Below are 6,000 nucleotides of genomic sequence, written 5' to 3' on the forward strand. Positions count from 1 at the left end.
TTACCACCACTCTGTAAAAGTTGTTGGATCAATCTCCCTGCATACAGCATGTTAAGAGTAGATTAAAACAGGTTCTGTACACTACTTCTCAAAACACAAGCTACTGCAGAAATCAGAAACATGTTCCTGCACTAGCACAGATGAGGAATTGCAGAGGGGCCTGGCTCCCTCGGGCCTTGGACTTGTATCAGTTACTTTCTCACTGCTAGGACAAAATACCTGACAAAAATCAGTTTAAGGGAAGAAGGGCTTATTTCAGTTTACAGTTCCAGATTATGGTCCATGATAAGGGGTAGGCATGGCAGCAGGACATGGTCCCATCTGATCCATAGTGGGGAAGTAGCTGCTCAACCAGTTCTCCCCTTGTAGTAAGTGCAAGACCCAGCCTGTGGCTGGGTGCTGCCCACAGTTCAGGTACATCTTTCCACCCTAAGTAGCCTAACCAATATGCTCTCTCAGAAATGCACAGAGGCTAGTCTAAACACCCTCAAAGATGACTCTAGGTCCTGTCGAGTTGACAGTAAAAGACGTCACTGGATATCACTTTAATCTTCACAGGTTCAAGTTTGGGCACATAGGACATTGGGCAAGAGTGACTGTACTGTGGCCTGATGGTAGGTTGGGATAATCATTTCTGTGGCATAGATGAATGCTGATAAGTGAATTCATACTAGATGTTTGTTTTAATCACATACTATATTAGACATTGATTGATAGCCATCTTGTTTCCACTCATCCCAACATTTGCCATATAGAACACAGACTCGGAGGCAGAGATCATACATGGATTGTGGCCCTTGTTTTGCAGTGGACACAGCCATAGGCTGTGCTCCTTGTTTGCAGCCTGCAGCTTCAGATTCTCTCACCCTTAGTTTTCTGTATATTGGACACTAGGTTTATACTCTATTTTAGTACCAGCTTTATGCTCCTCTTATTTGACATCTTGGTGCCCTTATGGACCTCTCCAAAACAGCAATGCAAAATAGTTACTCAAAGTACCACTAGTGCCTGAGTTCAGGGCAGGAGGGTTGCATGTGGGGTAGCAGAGTAAACAGAGCACACAATGTGTGGATAGCAAGTCCCTTCAGAATGCCCTAAAAATAGAAGCACTCATTGACAGACCTCCTTGTCTCTCTTTTTATGTGTTTTGTATGCGCCCTACAGACATCATCATCATCATCATCACTATTTTCTGATATAGGGTCTCGCTCTAGCCCAGGCTGACCTGGAATTCACTATGTAGTCTTAGGCTGGCCTTGAACTCATGGCAATCCCCCTACCTCTGCCTCTCAGTGCTAGGATTAAATGCATGTGCCACCATGCCCAGATCCAAACTTATTATTTTGAACTCAATGCAGTGTTTATCTCCTCAATAACTTCCTTGGGACCGAGCCTCATGCTTTGTAGTAAATGCTACTCATTAATTTAATTTAAAAAATCAACACCACTAATTTACACGCAGCCCTATTCCCAGTTAAAACTTACTTCTACTTAGAAGAGTAAACCTACTTATCAGTAGATGGCGAGCTTGCTACACCTAAAAGCTGAGGTTTTCTTTTTCTTTTCTTTTCTTTTTTTTTTTCTGTTGGAAGCCTTATTGACATTTTTGTTATAAAATATCATTAAAAGTTCTTTAAATTGCAAGCATTTAGCTTATAAAACTGACCTATTGATATAATTGCTGCTACTTGCATTTATAGCAAATGTCCAATCTTTAAGATAGCAGATTAAAGGAAAACAACCCAAAGTCAAAGTCATCACATCATTTTTCTGAAAGCTAAATTTTATATAATTTTTTTCCAACATTTTTCTTTGTTTTGTTTTTTGAGGTATGGTCTCACTCTAACCCAGACTGACCTGGAATTCACTCTGTATTTTCAAGTGGCCTCAAACTCATGGTGATTCTCCTACCTATGCCTCCTGAGTGCTGGGATTAAAGGCAAACACCACTACGCCTGGCTCCAACACGCTTTTAATTGGTAAAACACTCACTGTAAAAATTACTATCAATCTTTCTTGTGGTGGTAACTCCCAGAACCATTCCCTGAATCTGAAAAACAGTTCCAGAAATATAGGAAGCAATCAACTTGCTGTGGCCTCCCATCCTTCTGCTGCTCAGAGCACTGTATGTCCACCTTACTTACTTAATGTGATGTAACAAAATGCCGAGTTAATAAATTATAAATATAAATGGAAATCACCCACAAGAAAATAGAAGAAAGTCAAGAAAAAAAAACATGGAAATTAAATTCTTATATTTAATTTACTTATTTATTTGAGAGAGAGGGAAAAGAGAGAGAGAATGGGAATGAGTACACCAGGGCCTCTAGCTACTGCAATGAACAGATGCTTGCTTCACCTTGTGTATCTGGCTTATGTGGGTATTGGGGAATAGAACTTGGGTCCTTTGGTTTGTAGGCAAATTCCTTAACTGCTCAGCCATCTCTCCAGCCTGGAAATTAAATTCTTAACAAGTTACATGATTAAGAAAATTAACAGGCAGCCTGAAGACACTTGTTTAATTGATTATGACAAGAAGTGCATTTCACAGTGTGAATTGTTTTCTATTTGGGAAGGATTTTTGACAGCATAATAGTTTCATTTGAAATAGGATGGAAAATGTCATTGATGGTAAGTTCTAATAATTTTCTATGCATATGTTTGTGGGTCTTTAACACTCAGTCTTATATCAAGGTCTGATTACAGTAGAACAAGATGGGATACATTGCTGGCAAAGTTTCCTTCATATTCTATGGGCTGTCTCTTCACTCTGCCATTGTTTCCTTTGGTGTATAGGTACTTTTTAATATGGTAATTCTTGGGATCATTTTTTATACTATTAGACTCTTTTTCAGAAAGTACTTGTCTATACCTATATCTTGAAGTATTCCACATATGTTTTCCTATAGTAGCTTCCAAGTTTTAGGTCATATGTTCAGATCTTTGATATACTTTGAATTGAGTTTTTGGTTCAGGATGAGAGATATGGATCTAGTTTAATTCTGTGCATGTGGCTATCCAGGATTCCTAGCATCATTTGTTGAAGAGGCCATCTTTTCTCCAATATATATATATTTTTTCTCTAAAACAAGATGGCTGTATTTGTATAAGTTTATTTCTGGATTTTCTATTCTGTTCCATTAATATAAGTGACTTTTTGTGTGATAATGTCATGCAGTTTTTGTTATTATGTTTCTGTGATAAAACTTGAGTTTGGTTATTCTTTAAGCTTTGCTCTTTCTGCTTTAGGATTGCTTTGGGCTTCCATAAAATTCTTAGGACCTTTTTCCTAGTTATGTGAAGAGTGTAATTGGAATTTTGATGAATACTGCAATGAATCTGATTGATTTTGATATTTTCTTATTATTAATTCCACCAATCTATGAGTATGGTATGCAGTTCCATCTTCTAGAATCTTCTCCAATTTCTTCCTTCAATATCTTGAAGTTTTCATCAGTGAGGTCTTTCTCTTCTTTAATGTTTATTCCAAAGCATTTTGTTTACTTTAAAGCTATTATAAAGCATTTTGCTTATTTTTAATTTTTTTAGTGATTTCTATATATTGAATATGTGTCCTGAAACTTTGCTGAAAATGCATATTAGGCTTGAATTTTTTGATGGAGTGCTTAGGGTCTTGTAAAAACAGGATCATATCATCTGCAAATAGCAATAATATGATGTCTTCCTTTCCTGTTTTTATTCCTTTTATTTCCTTCTCTTACCTTATTGCTCTAGTTAAGTCTTCTACCAGTATACTTGATAAGAATGGTCATATATAGCAAGTATTATGTTGATATATATTCCTTTCCAATTTCTTCAGGGCTTTCAAAGTTCTTTCCTGTTCCTATTAAGACAATCATGTCTTGGAGTGGCAGCCAGGGTGCATCCCTGTATTGGCTACTTCCTTTCCATTCTAAACTCATTCAGGTCACCTCTCTAAGATGATGTGCTGAGCAGCTGCCAGATACCTGGAGATCAGAAAGTTATAGTGGGAGGGTGCTAGGGTCTGGAGCCAACTGGAGGGAGATGCTAGAGCCTGGTGTCTGGGGCCTGGCACAGAGGAGGAGCCACTGAGAGGCTCCTGGCTGCAGTGTCTTGCCAGCAGAGGTTTTATACACCTGAACATAGAGAATATCCACACATAGTCGCTGTTTACAAGCTATACAGCAGCATGCCAGGAACAACCAGTCGAACTCCCCCAAGAAGCAGAGGTAATCCAGGTGAAGAAGAGAAAAATAGCAAAGGATAACAAGAAAAGTAGAAAAGAAAGAAAAGAACAGAACAGAAAAGAAAAAAGGAGGTCACCAAGAAACATCAGTATGAGGTTAGGAATTGATGACCACCTGCATTGTCTGGGAAAACCAGCCCTTGCATTATCATCAGAACACCCCACAAAGAAATAGGAGCAAGTGACTTCTCCAGATTTACAAATTACAGATTTAAAAATATTTTTATTAATCCTTCCCCTCTGCCAGGTTTAAGATTGGGATGCTCAAAAGAGAACATATATGTTCATAACAAATATTTTGAAGTTCTTTATTTTGACTTGTAACTCCAAATGAGGTCAATATTCTTAGACTGGCTTTTAGAAGTCTGTAAAGTATACACACTTCATAGGGAAACACTTTATCTTGCACAAGAATTTTTTGATAGTTTTATGTTGACACAAAATAATATAAGTAAATTATGCTTCAACCCAGTGGAATTGCTTCATTATTCATTGAGTCTAAACTTGAGGAAATCTACATTCCAAAACATTAAGAGTTTTCTTATGTCACTGATGGTGCTTGCAGAGGAGGGGGTACTTTAAGGATAGAACTTGTGATACAGAATTCTGGCTGCCTCTGCCTTATGCCATTTTACCTCCACTGAAGCAGTCAAGAAAGCCCCGCGTTTGGAAATGGCATAACATGTTAGAATGTGTGGACTGGATGGTACTAGTCCAGTGAAACTGAAGACTTTTAAGAAGATACCCATGGAAGATAGACATATCCAGACACATACAAAAATATTTGGCTTTGCTGAGTGAAGTAAATTATGTAAACACCTTCAGAAAAGGAGCGTAGTTGCCATCAGTGTGCAATGGAAGCATCATGACACCACCAAAGAACACTGCAAAGCCACCAGGAAAATACTAAAGTGAAACAGGTTGAAATTGAACAAATATTGGACAGAACTATACAGCAGAAAGTTTTTCAGAACGAAATATCAGTGTAATTGTCCTTAGTAATTCAGAAATTACACTGCCATAGTTTTGTTTTAAAAACTACTTAAAATTGGCACTAAATGCCTAGCATGTATGAGACTCTGGTCCAGGTTAATTTCTAGCAAAACAACAACAACCCTTTAAAATTTGCCACTAAACAAAACATTCTTTTCTACAATAGCTGTACCCAGAAGGATTTGTTTAAAGATGACTTCATTCTGAAGGTTACTAGCCGGGCACCATTTATGCCATTGCAAGTGTTTCTGTTTATGTGTGTTTCTTAAGTCCATTGTTATGGTATTTATCTTGATAAACTTGGAATTTAAGCACCATCATTATTGACTGGACAAGTGATAACTTAAAGCATACATTGAGTGACCCAATACTTTGAACTATCTTTTTTCAGATTCTCCAAATGCCGATGTTCTTGACTAATGCAATTTGGTTCTTGAAAATAAAATGTAAACTTGTTTACAAAGATTTAGTTTTGTAGTAAGGTGACGATTAATTCATCTGCAGCTGTTGTAATGAGCTATGATAAAACATGTATTTTTATAAATGCAAAGTTTAATCTGTTTTCAACTAGTTTATTTGCCTTGCCATATTATTTAGTCAGTATGGCATTGATGAACTTGTTGTTTAAACTGTGCTCTAACTAGTGGATGAACCAAAGAAATTATAAACAAGATAAATGCCTCATCTAGTACTTGAGGTTGTGATATATAGGTTGTATATCATAAATTGGATAAAAATACCTTTACAAACTATTTATGTGAAAAAGTCACTTTATTACT

The 6,000-nt window shown here is 37.1% G+C and overlaps 1 pseudogene; it reads left to right on the plus strand.

The window, feature by feature from the left end:
- Positions 1-4,872, plus strand: part of LOC101595261 — a 103,087-nt pseudogene extending 98,215 nt beyond the window's left edge.
- The last annotated feature ends 1,128 nt before the right edge of the window (positions 4,873-6,000 follow it).

The sequence above is a fragment of the Jaculus jaculus genome, chromosome 12, assembly GCF_020740685.1.
Source record: "Jaculus jaculus isolate mJacJac1 chromosome 12, mJacJac1.mat.Y.cur, whole genome shotgun sequence".
Lineage (NCBI taxonomy): Eukaryota > Metazoa > Chordata > Mammalia > Rodentia > Dipodidae > Jaculus > Jaculus jaculus.